Here is a 14,628-nt window from a genome sequence, read left to right as displayed (position 1 = left end):
CTTTCTCTGCTTATGTTGCCAGGTGGCATTGTGCTCTTCTTACGGGTGGCGCGAGGAGACAACTCTAGTTCCATGTCTTCTGGAACTTGTAGTTTTGTCAATACTTGGAGATCAGGAGTTATATTTTCAATGTTTGCTTCCTTCTGTGTGGCCTGGGTGTGGCTGCGGGGTATTTAAGCTCCTGAAAGCCTACTGTCCACTGCTAGTTATAATTTGACTTGCACCAAGAGAACTTCTCAATATCTTGCTTTGACTCCCTGTAGACATTCCTGATTTTGACCTACTAGTAGTTGTTTGACTACTCTCCTGCCTTGTTATTTTGTCCCTGTACTGACCTCCTACTTCTGACCTGGCTACTGAACCATTCTTTTTGCCAGCTCGCACCACCGAACAGCAGTTAATTCAGTGGACCCAGCCAAGGTGTCACTGTTAAGTCCAGATACCTGTATAGGTGTTAAATGGGTTGTCCACTAATAGTACAACCCCTTCTTGAACTAAATGTTTAGCTTCGATGATAGAAAAATAAACTATGCTCACTTCCCGTGCTGGCACTTTTCCCGCGGTGTCAGCATTCGTGTTCCCGGAGCTCTGGTGCTGTGGAATGACACGTGGTGCCTGGCACCCAATCAGTGCTGGCATCACTGCCCGCCTCCTGTTGAAATTAACATGAAGAGGACATCTGGGATCGCCTGCAGCTCAGACTTCCACTTCATGTTCGATTTGTCCGAAGGCAGAGACATTGACTGATTGGGCGCCGGGCATCACGTGTCATTCCACCGCACCATCACGTGTCATTCCACCGCAGAGAACTCCGAGAACACGAATGCTAATACTGTGGGAACAGTGCCAGCACGGGAGGTGAGTGTAGGTTTTTTCCATTTTATCGGGGCCAAACAGTTAGTTCAAAAAGAGGTTGTACTAGCAATGGATAACCCCTTTAAAGGATGGAGGTCAGGGCAACCTCTAAGATTTGGAAAATGGAGTAGCTAGCGTCAAACCTTTTTGATAGCCCTCTTTAGAGCTGCCGAGTGAACTTGAACAGTTACAATTTATTAGACTGGGTTCACATTAAGTTTTAGCCATACAACAGTGGCTCCATTAATGGCTTTCATCTGAAGCCCTGAAAAATTAGATCCACCATCGGGGCCAATGACTTTAATGAAGCAGGCTGAGTCACTTTGTGCTCTGTCTGACATCCAATTTTTTTTGCTGGAACCTGAATTTTTCTGTGGTTCGAGAATAATGGTGGCCGACCAGCTGCTATTTTGAATTATTCTTTTTTGGGGCTTAAAGGGGTTGAAAAATAAAAAAAAGAACTGAGAATCTGTCAGCCAGTGGTATATCTTTCATCTGTCTTTTTCTGTGGTACTCAAAACTACTCTATGACCACATCAAAGTTGAATTTCCAAAAAATAAAAAATAGCCTGGAAAAGAAAGACAGTGAAAATTTTTTAATGAAGCCCAGCAGCAAAACTGATATTTAGCCAAAAATACATGTAGTTGAGTAAAAACAAATAAATAAATTAAAAATTATCCCAAAGATGGACAACCGTTTTCGTGCCTATGGGTTTAAAAATGGTACCATCTTTTTGCTCTCATTTCTTATTCATGAACCCATGGCATGTGAAAATTAGTGTTTTTATTTGCAACAAAAAATTAGATTATGATACCATTAGAGTGGAATCGAATTCTTCTCAAATTTTACAAAAATCTGCATTCGACAAAATACTGATTTTTTTGTCATTAGCTTTTGCGCAGATTCAGCAAAATGATGGCCAATGGATGCCTTTTTCTGAACCGCAAAAGGCCATTAAAGTGTTTTTTTTTTAAATCCTTATACTCACCTTACCGCTCATCTCTCCGGAATCTTCACATCACCCGCCTGGTCCTCGACGCATCTTCATATTGTTGACGCATGTTCCTCGGCTTTCTCACGTTGGGCTGAGACTTCTTGCTTTGATGAGGCTTGAAAAATTCTGCGCAAGCGTGCAAACCCTCCTGCACTTCATCAAAGAGGGAAGTCCCTGCTCAGTGTGAAAGCTTGAGCGGCATCGATCTGAAGATGCGACGAGGACCGGATGGGTGACGGGGAATAGTGGAGGGGCCGGAAAGATGAGTGATGACATTTTTTCTTTTTTTACACCTTACAGTTATTATGATCCGGAGTCTCGAGAAGTTATTCTACAAATCAATTTTCCTGGGAAAATTTGCCCATAAAAGGCGAATCCAAATTTTTCCAGATTGGCTCATCTCTAAGCACCACCCTTATTGTAAGCAGGGGTGCACCTAAAATAATTGCAGAGGTAAAAGCAGCACCTGAGCTTGGATATTTAAGTGGATTTAGAAGCTGAATAAGTAGACGTCAATCTTATAATTGGATTTCCTGGTACAGAATCTGCATTGGGTCTAGGAGCTTCATGCTACATATTTAAAAGTTTTGTACTTCACCATGGAGTATGCTGGCTCTATATAAACAGCGTGAAATAAATAAATGCACCTCAAAGTAAGCCACACAGGCATTATTATTTTATTCCTACGCATAGCTTTCTTTCATATCTAAAATATTTAAGACTGAGTCCTGACGCAAAGTAGAAATTCGTGTCCCACAGCTCCCACATATTGAGGCTGTTTGTCATAGCCAGGCGTATTTATGCTACTTCTGGTCCCTTCCAATACCCAGCTCTAACACGTTGAATATTGCCCACTTATGTATTATCCTGACTTAATAATTCCCACTTTAGTCTGTAATATTCTAAAATGGCTCAGCTTAAATCTGGAGACTTTTCTTGTTGCCTGCAAGAGAACGTTTCCTCTAAGATGTTGTCGCTATCTTTCTTTTCTGCTTGTCAAAAAACTGTGAAAATAATGTCTGCCCCTTTTTACTGTTGGAGCAGGAATTAGTGCAGCATACTTATAATGTAGTGTAGTTCACAATTAATGTGAATAGATCAATATAGACAATTATAGACCCCTTTGTGTAATCTCAGCATGTGATATCTGAAAATTAAAACTTATTAAATAATATATTTAAACAAGCAAAAATAATTTTCTCTATAGAAAATGAATAAGCGTACGGTCACTGGTGGTCTAGGGGGATAAAATGGTAACATCAATTGTGATCTATGGGACAGAAGAAGTTTTAGTTATATTCCTGGTAGTCTAGAGGTTACTGGTAAAATCCCTGGTGGTTTAGACTTTTCAAAGTAATATAGTTTGTTATACAGGGCAGTAAAGGGGATTTGGTTACAGCCCTGGTGGTCTAGGGTAGCAAGAGGTTACAGGTAAAGTTTATGGTCATTTAGACTAATAAAAGCGTTACAAAGAATATCACTTGTTATCCAGGGCAGTAAAGGTGTTTTGGTTACAGCCCTGGTGGTCTAGGGTAGGAAAACGGTTACTGGTAACATTCCTGGTGGTATAGAGTAGTTAAAAGATTAATCGGAACAATAAATGTGATCTAAGACACTGACGGTAATTTATTTATATCCATGGTGATCTAGGGTAGTAAAGAGGTTACTGGTAAAGTTCCTCGTTAAGTTAGGCTAGTAAAAGCTTTAGAGAGAATAACACTTGTTATACAGGGCAGTAAAGGGCTTTTGGCTACAGCCCTGGAGGTCTAGGGTAGCAAAGAAGTTACTGGTAACATTCCTGGTGGTGTAGAGCAGTAAAAAGATTGATAAGCGTGATAAATGTGATCTAAGGAACTGAAGGTAATTTAATTATATCCCTGGTGGTCTAGAGTAGTAAAAGGTTTAATAGGAACATCAACTGTCATCTACGACAGTGTATAGGTTTTGGTTATATACATGGTGGTTTCGAGTAGAAAAAAAAGTTACTGGTAAGATCCCTGGTGGTCTAGGGTAGCAGAGGAAGTACTTTTAACATCTTTGGTGGTCTAGAGTGGTAAAGGGGTTAATAAGGACATTAGCTGTGGTCTGGGACTGTAAAGGGATTTTAGTTTTCTCCTTGGTGATCTAGGGTATCAGTGGGAATATTGTGAACATGCCCGGAGGAGGAAACAAGGGTATGGCCATGGTAAAGGGGAAAAGTTTTCAGGGCCTCTGACCTACCCTAGAAAGTCAAGTTGGCAAGTCTGAATATAAGTATGATTATTACTTACCCATAGTAAAGACCCACAATTCCATCAATAAAAGCCAAATTCATCAAGTTATTACATCTCACAGCACCCCCTGCACTACTTCTGCCGCCCGGCATGGTGTGAGATGGAGTGTTTTAGTCCGACAATGTCCTTGATGAAGAAAAGAACAAATGCTGTTCTTACAAAGGGGTCCTTCCCCCTTCCCTTGATATATGGGAGCAAAAGGGCCTCTAACGTTGGTCCTACCTTGATGCCCAGTTCTGATCTTTTTCTTAGAAGTGAATGTATTTGTGCAGATTTAGCAGTGATTGTTGTTCTTTTATTTTTCAATTATTATTAATATTAATATTTAGGTATTTTATTATTATTATTATTATTATTGGTATTTTTATTATTGCCCTTGATACTACTTTGTATTTATTTATCTACATAGTAAATGACTGTGCACCATATAGACAGCAGTCATTTCTATCACAGTATTATTTCTCTTTTCATCTCTGGACAGCAATGGTGACACCTGCAGGCAAAAGAACAAATTATTGATGCTAGAAATACAATTATTAGTGATAAATACAATATATTAATTATATTACAAGAATATGATATGTGATCATAGTAAAAATATCCAATTATACAATATATTTATTTTGAGCAAAAATAAAAGTGTAGTATGAATATATGTGTATATAGACAGATAGATATACAGACTATCTATCTATATATATATCTCTATCTATCTATCTATCTATTATCTATTATCTATCTATCTATCTATCTTTCTATCATATAGCTATTATCTATCTATCTATTTATTATCTATCTATCTATCTTATATCTATTATCTATCTATCTATTTACTATCTATTATCTATCTATCTATCTGTCTATCTATCTATTATCTATCTATCATCTATCTATCTATTATCTATCTATCTATCTATCTATTATCTATCTATCTATCTATCATATACCTATTATCTATCTATCTATCTATCTATCTATCTTATATCTATTATCTATCTGTCTATCCATCTATCATATATCTATTATCTATCTATCTATCTATCTATTTACTATCTATTATATATCTATCTATCTGTCTATAATATATCTATTATCTATCTATCTATCTATCTATTATCTATCTATCTATCTTATATCTATTATCAATCTATCATATATCTATTATCTATCTATCTATCATATATCTATTATCTATCTATCATATATATATATATTATCTATCTATCTATCTATCTTATATCTATTATCTATCTATCTATCTATCTATCTATCCATTATCTATCTATCTATCTATCTATCTATTTACTATCTATTATATATCTATCTATCTGTCTATAATATATCTATTATCTATCTATCTATCTATCTATTATCTATCTATCTATCTATCTTATATCTATTATCTATCTATCATATATCTATTATCTATCTATCTATCATATATCTATTATCTATCTATCTATCATATATATATATTATCTATCTATCTATCTATCTTATATCTATTATCTATCTATCTATCTATCTATCTATCATATATCTATTATCTATCTATCTATCATATATATATATATTATCTATCTATCTATCTATCTTATATCTATTATCTATCTATCTATCTATCTATCTATCTATCTATCTATCTATCTATCTAGCAAAAAAGAAAGACAAAAATATATCTCATACCCTACCATAATTATATATAAATGTAAAGCAAAATTGCATAATAAATATAGGGTACTTAGTGAACTATTTTTGATCAAAAAAAGTATACAAGCCGTCCCACCAGCGGCAAGGTGACCCTAAATTGGGACGGTACCTATACTGCCTATATTAAAAACCTTACTGTATATCAAAGTTGAAGTAATGCATATAAAAGGGTAGACAAATAGGACCGGGTCCCAACTCCAGACCACCTAGGCCCGTGGTAAGCTACATATATACCAATCAGCTCAACAAAGGGCATACCACACCCTTAAATTGCACAGAATGCAAACAAGTCAAAAAACCAGACAATGTGAACTGAGGTCTAAGATGGCAGACATACAAGAAACAGAGGCATGTTCACACTAGCAAAAAAAAAAAAAAATCTATCTATCTATCTATGTATCTATCTTTCTATCATCTATCTATCTATCTATCTATCTATCTATCTATCTATCTATCTATCTATCATGTATATCTATCATCTATCTATTATCTATCTATCATGTATATATTATCTATCTATCTATCTATTATCTATCTATCAATCATCTACAGCTGCATCTCAGTAAATTAGAATATCATCAAAATGTTAATTTATTTCAGTTCTTCAATACAAAATGTGAAACTCATCTATAATATAACTGGCCAAGCATCCCTCTGTCAGAAGCCTTTATAGACTGCGCATGAGCGACGCGCAGACTGGCTCCAGACAGAAGAACGCATGGAGCCGTTACAGATAAGAGGAGTGTATGGCGCCGAAGATCGCGGTATGTGTAGACACTGAACTTACATACTTACATACTTACCTGACCGGGAGGAGCGTTGCCGCGGCGCCTCTCTTCTCGCCGGAGACTGGGGCTGGAGTGAAGGCGTCAGAATCGGCGCGTGCGCATAGCGCTATCCGGCGCCATTTTACTGAAGACAAAAATGGCGCAGGACAGCACGGTCCTCCGGCGCCGGACTCCTCCCCCGGCCTCTGGCAGAACAGGACATAGCAGCGCTGGAGCACAGGGAAGAAAGGTGAGTATAAGTGTTTATATTTTTTGTATATGTGCAGCGTGAAAGGGATGAGGGGGCCATACATACCAGGATTGGGGGATCAGGAGGCCACACATACCAGGATTGGGGGATGAAGGGGCCACACATACCAGGATTGGGGGATGAGGGGGCCACACATACCAGGATTGGGAGATGAGGGGTACCATACATACCAGGATTGAGGGATGAGGGGGCCACGCATAACAGGATTGGGGGGATGAGGGGACCACGCATACCAGGATTGGGGGATGAGGGGTACCATACATACCAGGATTGAGGGATGAGGGCACCACGCATAACAGGATTGGGGGGATGAGGCGACCACGCATACCAGGATTGGGGGATGAGGGGACCACGCATACCAGGATTGGGGTATGAGGGGACCATGCATACCAGGATTGGGGGATGAGGGGTACCATATATATCAGGATTGAGGGATGAGGGGGCCACACATAACAGGATTGGGGGGAACAGGACAGAGCAGCGCTGGAGCACAGGGAAGAAAGGTGAATATAAGTGTTTATATTTTTTGTATATGTGCAGTGTGAAAGGGATGAGGGGGCCATACATACCAGGATTGGGGGATGAGGGTGCCACACATACCAGGATTGGGAGATGAGGGGTACCATACATACCAGGATTGAGGGATGAGGGGGCCACGCATAACAGGATTGGGGGGATGAGGAGACCACGCATACCAGGATTGGGAGATGAGGGGACCATGCATACCAGGATTAGGGGGTGAGGGGACCATGCATACCAGGATTGGGGGATGAGGGGTACCATACATATCAGGATTGGGGGATGAGGGGTACCATACATACCAGGATTGGGGGGGTGAGAGGACCATGCATACCAGGATTGAGGGATGAGGGGGCCACGTATACCAGGATTGGAGGATGAGGGGTACCATACATACCAGGATTGGGGATGAGGTGTGCCATACATACCAGGATTGGGGGATGAGGGGTGTCATGCATACCAGGATTGGGGGTGAGGGGACCACACATATCAGGATTGGGGAATGAGGGGTGCCATGTATACCAGGATTGAGGGATGAGGGGTACCATGCATACCAGGATTGGGGGATGAGGGGTACCATGCATACCAGGAATGGGAGATGAGGGGTGCCATGCATACCAGGATTGGAGGATGAGGGGTACCATGCATACCAGGATTTGGGGATGAGGAGTGCCATGCATACCAGGATAGGGATGAGGGTGCCATACATACCAGGATTGGGGATGAGAAAGCCATGCATACCAGGATGAGGGATTGGGTACCATACATACCAGGATTGGGCGATGGGGGGTGCCATGCATACCAGGATTGGGGGATGAGGGGTGCCATATATACCAGGATTGGGATGAGGAGTGCCATGTTTATCAAATTTGGGATGAGGGGTGCCATGCATACCAGGATGTGAGATGGGGTGCCATGCATGCCAGGATTGGAATGAGGGGTGCCATGTATACCAGATTTGAAATGAGGGGTGCCATGCATTCCAGGATTGGGGATGGTGGGGTGCCATGCATACCAGGATTGGGGGAAGAGGGGTGCCATGCATACCAGGATTGGGGGAAGAGGGGTCCCATGCATACCAGGATTGAGGGGTGAGGGGTACCATGCATACCCGGATTGAGGGGTGAGGGATACCATGCATACCAGGATTGGGGAATGAGGGGTACCATGCATACCAGGATTTGGGGATGAGGGATACCATGCATACCAGAATAGGGATCTGGGGGGCCATGCATGCCAGGATTTGGATGAGGGGCCATGCATACCAGGATAGGGATGAGGGGTACCATGCATACTAGGATTGAGGGTGAGGGGTGCTATGCATACCAGGATTGGGTGTGAGGGATGCCATGCATACCAGGATTGGGGGATGAGGCGTGTCATGCATACCAGGATAAGGATGAGGGGTGCCATGCATACCAGGATAAGGATGAGGGGTGCCATGCATACCAGGATAGGGATGAGGGCAGCACATAACTGAATGGGGGAGCAGGATTGGGGAGCACAAATACCAGAATGGGGGCAGCACAAATACCAGGATGGGGGCAGCACAAATACCAGGATAGGGGCAGCACATACAAGCATGGGAGACCATATACCAATAAAAATGCTCGTCACCCGGGCGTAGAACGGGCTAAATAGCTAGTATATTATATAGAGCCATTACAAACAGAGCGATCTATTTCAAGTGTTTATTTCTGTTAATGTTGATGATTATGGCTTACAGCCAATGAAAACACAAAAGTCATTATCTCAGTAAATTAGAATACTTTATTAAACCAGCTTGAAAAAGCTTTTTAAAATCCGAAATGTTGTCCTACTGAAATGTCTGTTCAGTAAATGCACTCAATACTTGGTCAGGGCTCCTTTTGCATCAATTACTGCATCAATGCAGTGTGGCATGGAGGCGATCAGCCTGTGGCACTGCTGAGGTGTTATGGAAGCCCAAGTTGCTTTGATAGCAGCCTTCAGCTCGTCTGCATTGTTGGGTCTGGTGTCTCTCATCTTCCTCTTGACAATACCCCATAGAGCTATGGGGTTGTAAGGTGCCCCAGCGAGGTAGTCGTGGGCGAGTTGTGGCCCCTGCTCGCTTTGGCACCTTACAGACAATTTGTGTCCTCCCTCTGATGTGTGGCTGTGCATGTGACATTCTTCACTAACGTCACACCATCCGGTCGCGGCTGTCTCCAGATATTTCTCTTCTGGGACCAGGGCAGTAATAATTTCAGAGGACACAAAGTTATTAACCATAACTGGGGTTTTACTTGGGGGAAAGGAGTAATTACAATATTTACATTCTGGTAGATTGGATAAGGCCCAACAGGTTCTTGTCTCCCATACAGGTGCTAAAATCATCTTCAGTCCTGGTGTCCTCTTTAGATGAAGCATCTCTCTGTTTCTATTCCTTAGCCTAAGAGACGGTTCCTCACCAGCAACAGTGTGCCCAGATCCTTTATCTCCCTCACGGTTTATCCTGGAGTCCTATTTTCCTCTGCTACCTGCAGACTAGAAGTGCCCCGGGTCCTCAATACCTCTGTTGAGTTTCTCCAGCCGGCTAATGGGACTCCTGCGTCAGGAGATATTCACACTACGGATTCACTGTCTGAGGGTAGAGAGTCCCCGTCTTCCCTAGCAGTCAATTTCCCTGACTGTCCATAAGTAAGAGTTCCTGTCACGTCCCTGACAGAGCTTCAACTGACTCAGAAATAACGGCTGCAGCTATTTTTAGCACACCCAGAGGCTCCACCCACTAAGCCATCTGCTTAGCAACTGCCTTGCCTCTCACTGACAACTGTGCCCAGCAGTGGCATCTTGTGGCTGATAAAAAGTACTGAAGCCCCACAAGGAATTATATCTAACCTTTAGACATTCCCAATGTCTATCCCTGTCACTACGTTTCCCCCTTACTCCACTGACTGCGCCACTGAAATTAACCCCGTAACTTGACCTAATAGTAGTTCAGAGAGTGCCTAACTATGGGGATATGTAATTCTAACTACTTCAGTTCCAGGGTAAGGTTACACCCTTCCTCACTATTACATTGTTAAGGTCAGGCGAGTTTGCTGGCCGATCAAGCACAGTGATACTGTTGTTTTTAAACCAGGTATTCGTACTTTTGGCAGTGTGGACAGGGGCCAAGTCCTGCTGGAGAATGACATTTCCATCTCCAAAAAGCTTGTCAGCAGAGGGAATCATGAAGTGTTCTAAAATTTCCTGGTAGACGGATGCGCTGACCTTGGTCTTGATAAAACACAGTGGACCTACACCAGCAGATGACATGGCTCCCCAAACCAACACTGATTGTGGAAACTTCACACTAGACCTCAAGCAGCTTGGATTGTGGCCTCTCCACTCTTCCTCCAGACTCTGGGACCTTGATTTCCAAATGAAAATTGGAACACTGGGACCTTGTGGAGGGTGTCAATGACTGCCTTCTGGACATCTGTCAAGTCAGCAGTCTTCCCCATGATTGTGGAGCGTACTGAAACAGACTAAGGGACCTTTGAAAATGCTTAGGAAGCCTTTGCAGGTGTTTTTAGTTAATTATTTTAATTTACTGAGATAATGACGTCTGTGTTTTCATTGGCTGTAAGCCATAATCATCAACAGTAACAGAAATAAACACTTGAAATAGATCACTCTGCTTGTTATTACTCTATATAATATATGAGTTTCACTTTTTGTATTGAAGAACTGAAATAAATTAACTTTTGGATGATATTCTAATTTATTGAGATGCACCTGTATCCTATATTTTCACCAGATATCCCCTATGCAGGTTCTATCTCTCATATTCAGTTGTCTCTAAGCTGGTAGGTGGAGACGAGCTGCTATGATGTCTTCAATATAAAGAATTGTGCAGTGTAGCTATGAATTCAGCTCTGAGAGAGCCATTTTATTTTTACCTAAAACGATTTTAGCTGTTTTTATCTTTAGTTGTTGAGTGATGATGTCATGCCTCGGGATTCAATCAGTCCTGTGCTTGTCAGCTGGCGTCTCTGTCTACTGAGCTACAGGCAATCCTGTTGCTGTCCGGGTGCTCATTACCCTTTGCGTTTTGTCCACTGCTTGTGTTAGCTTAAACTTTTTTTGTAGCAGTCAGTTGGAGTTTTCTCTGGAGATATCTGTGTGTATTTCGTATTATGTGTATATCCTTATCCGCTTCCCATTTGGTTAGTCCCTCCTACTGTTCCCTTGATTTCCACTCTGTTGTTTTGTGAGAGAATTAGTATGATTTTAGTTTCCTTTTATCCCTATCTGTTTTCTCTGTCTGTTTCCCCTGTCTTTCTGATTTGTGTTATCCTATACACGTCTGTCCCATACTTTCCTAGGTGGTAGAGGAAACAGTTCAGAGTTCATTTAGAAGCATAGCAAGGTACGAGACCCCAGCATCTCCATCATCTGGGGTAATGTGGGGAACAGGGATAGCCTAGGGTTCCCCTAGCTTGATGGACAGAGAAGGAGCCCATTGCCCTGGAAAATCTTGTTACAGTACCTTGACAGATGAGTTCAAGAGATAGGGCTAAAGAAGTGACTCATAAGAGGAGATAGAAGCAGATTTTTCTGATCAGATAATTTACAAAGTTGCTTACATTCACTTGCACTATGGATGTGTGCAAAATTGTGGAAAAGACAGTACCAAATAATGGCAATGTAAAAATGCAAGTACACTTGTAATGTACTAAATAACAAGTGTCAAGCAGAGAAAAATTAACAGCATCATAAATAATGATCATTGTAAGACACAAATAATGAAGTGCTAATATAAAGGTTCTATATAGGGACACTATTGTAATTCTACAAAGTTTTACATATATTTTACTGTAGCCTTATAAAATTGCCTGCTACACTAGCCACAATCACAGTACTGCCCGTATAGAGCCGTAATATTGGCTATACAGTGCCTTAGCTGGTTTTGCAGGCTCCATCACAATCGTCTGAGATACTAATATAACTAATGTAAGTTGTTCAACAATTTTTAAACTATTATCAAAAAACATCAGAGAATGTTTATCATTTCTGATAATATTCACATTACAGTCTCTTGGAATATTCAAGGCCTTACATTACTAAATATACACCTAGACGTTTCTCTAATTAATGCTCATCCGCAGAAGGCATGTTAGTGGCTCTCTTCGGGGACGGATGTGGCTGCAGGGCTTTTGAGTTCTAGCCCAGTCTGCCCATGGGCAACGGTTGCAATCTCAAGACTGACTCCCTGTGACACGCGGGAGCGTTCTTTCAATTATTTCCTGCCTGTCTATAGTTTTCCCTCATTGTAACGAGGTCTTTGTACTTCTGTTCTATATAATGGGCATGATTATTTTTGGTTATCTATTAAAATATATATATTTTTTTTTTGCAGTACACATACAAAAGCTGCACAGTTGAACAAGGCGACAAAGGAGAACTGGGAATTTAGTAACATATTACCAAGGTACTCTATCTATTCAATATTATTTATTATTTCCTATAATTTGCCCCATAAAAAAATAAAGATCCTTAGAAAATACAAGGCCTTAAAATGAACCTGTCAGGTCCCCCATACTCTCCAACCCAGCAGCATTCACATACATATGACTAAATTCCCTGCCTAAACAGCCCTGTAATATGTTATTTAGCTTAATTAATGTTAAAAAAAAACATTGACATTGTCTCCATTTCCTATGCTAATTAAAGCTTTGACTAGTCAATGGGGCATTAGCTTTCCTCCTCTTTTCATGTTATCATGCCCCTGTGGGTGTGAAAACATAGCTTGCTTGAGCCAGCATCATCGCCAGCTTATGCAAATCTCGCGCAAGCGTGCCGCTCATTTCGACAGTGTCACTGCGCCTCTGTAGTCGCGTGTACACTTCCCGGCTTCAGAGGTACCCTGCGCATGACCGGAAGTTCCGAAAAGCCATCTTCTGAACCTCCGATCATGCGCAGAAAGACAGGACCCCATTTTCAAGAGAAAGATGGTCTCTTGAAATGGGACCCACATATATCAGACACTTATGGAATATTCTGTAGATATGCTATAAATGTTATAATATCCCATTATCCAGAAATAAAGGTTATATTTCTCCTTTCATGGGATTGCGAGACAAAGAAAAAACGTTCAAAAGTTTTAAAATATAAAATATAGAAGCCTATTAATATTTTTAGACTCACCTGGTGAGGTGCATTCATGAAGCCAAAGGTCAAGGTGGACACACAGGCTTGGAGCGTTAGCACAGTAGGCTGGAAGACATGTGAAACAATGAGGACTGGGACAACAGGCTATGCTGGGTGGCAGTCAAGAGAAGCAGGACACACCGGTAACCCCGGAACGAGGAAGTCAAATGCAGGTGAAATTGGCCACCCATAAGCATCACACAAAAATAGGTTGCAATTTTACAGCAGTTAGCAATGCAGTGTGAACTGACTCTAATAACAATTTGTGATACTTAAAGCAAATGATTGGTTGTCCTGTGAAGATGCAAACTATAGAATTCACAGCATATTGTAACATAGTAAGAACAGTCTCTAATGACTAGTTTGTTATGCTAGTGGTGCACAATGGGTTAACCCTAAGCAGATGTAAGTAATGTGAGCAAACTTTAATAACAGTTTTGGATGCTTACAGCAAACAATGGGTTAACCAGGGTAGGTGCAAGTTATAGAATACACAGCAGATTGTAACATAGTAAAAACAGTCTCTTACAACAGTTTGTGATGCCAGTAGTGTGCAATGGGCTTACCACCAGCAGTTGTAACCAATGTGAACCAACTTTAATAACAGTTTGTGATGCATACAGCAAACAATGGATTAACCAGATTAGATGCAAGTTGTAGAATTCACAGCAGAAAGGAAAGAAGCCTGAGGAGGTAATAACAACAGGAGAAGCTGGATGTTGGCAGAGTCCAGACACATAGTAGCTGAACACAATACTGTCTTAACAAACACAGGGGTGTGGAGATGATGTCATTGATAAACACTGGGCAACTTGTAAAAGTCAATGTAGAGTACAAAAAAGGATGAGGAAGGGAGCAGAGCCTTGTCCAGTTGAGACAGCTGCATAACAAATATACACTTTTTTTCAAAGTGTTATGGATGGTTTACTCTATCCATGGTCACTTGGTCCCAGAAGTTTAAAAGTTATTATCATGACTGTGCCCACTATGACAAAGAAGGGGACTGACTTAGCTAAAGATCTGACCCAGTCTTCATGCATTGATAGATAGAGGGGGAAGAATCTACCTGCCACTTGAGATTG

General features: G+C 41.1%; 1 long non-coding RNA gene across 1 annotated transcript in view; it reads left to right on the top strand.

Annotated features, from left to right (window-relative positions):
- The window catches only part of LOC141161008 (uncharacterized), a 104,320-nt gene extending 90,658 nt beyond the window's left edge, over positions 1 to 13,662 (top strand). The window contains exons 2-3 of the long non-coding RNA XR_012250611.1: positions 12,756 to 12,827; positions 13,538 to 13,662. This is a non-coding gene — a long non-coding RNA (uncharacterized lncRNA). The remainder of the gene's footprint in view (positions 1 to 12,755; positions 12,828 to 13,537) is intronic.
- The last annotated feature ends 966 nt before the right edge of the window (positions 13,663 to 14,628 follow it).

Source organism: Phyllobates terribilis, unplaced genomic scaffold (genome assembly GCF_046119375.1).
Source record: "Phyllobates terribilis strain yellow unplaced genomic scaffold, ASM4611937v1 Scaffold_9__5_contigs__length_417890890, whole genome shotgun sequence".
NCBI classification, from domain to species: Eukaryota; Metazoa; Chordata; class Amphibia; order Anura; family Dendrobatidae; genus Phyllobates; species Phyllobates terribilis.
The sequence above is the reverse complement of the archived record's forward strand: the minus strand, read 5'-3'. Positions and strand labels throughout refer to the sequence as shown.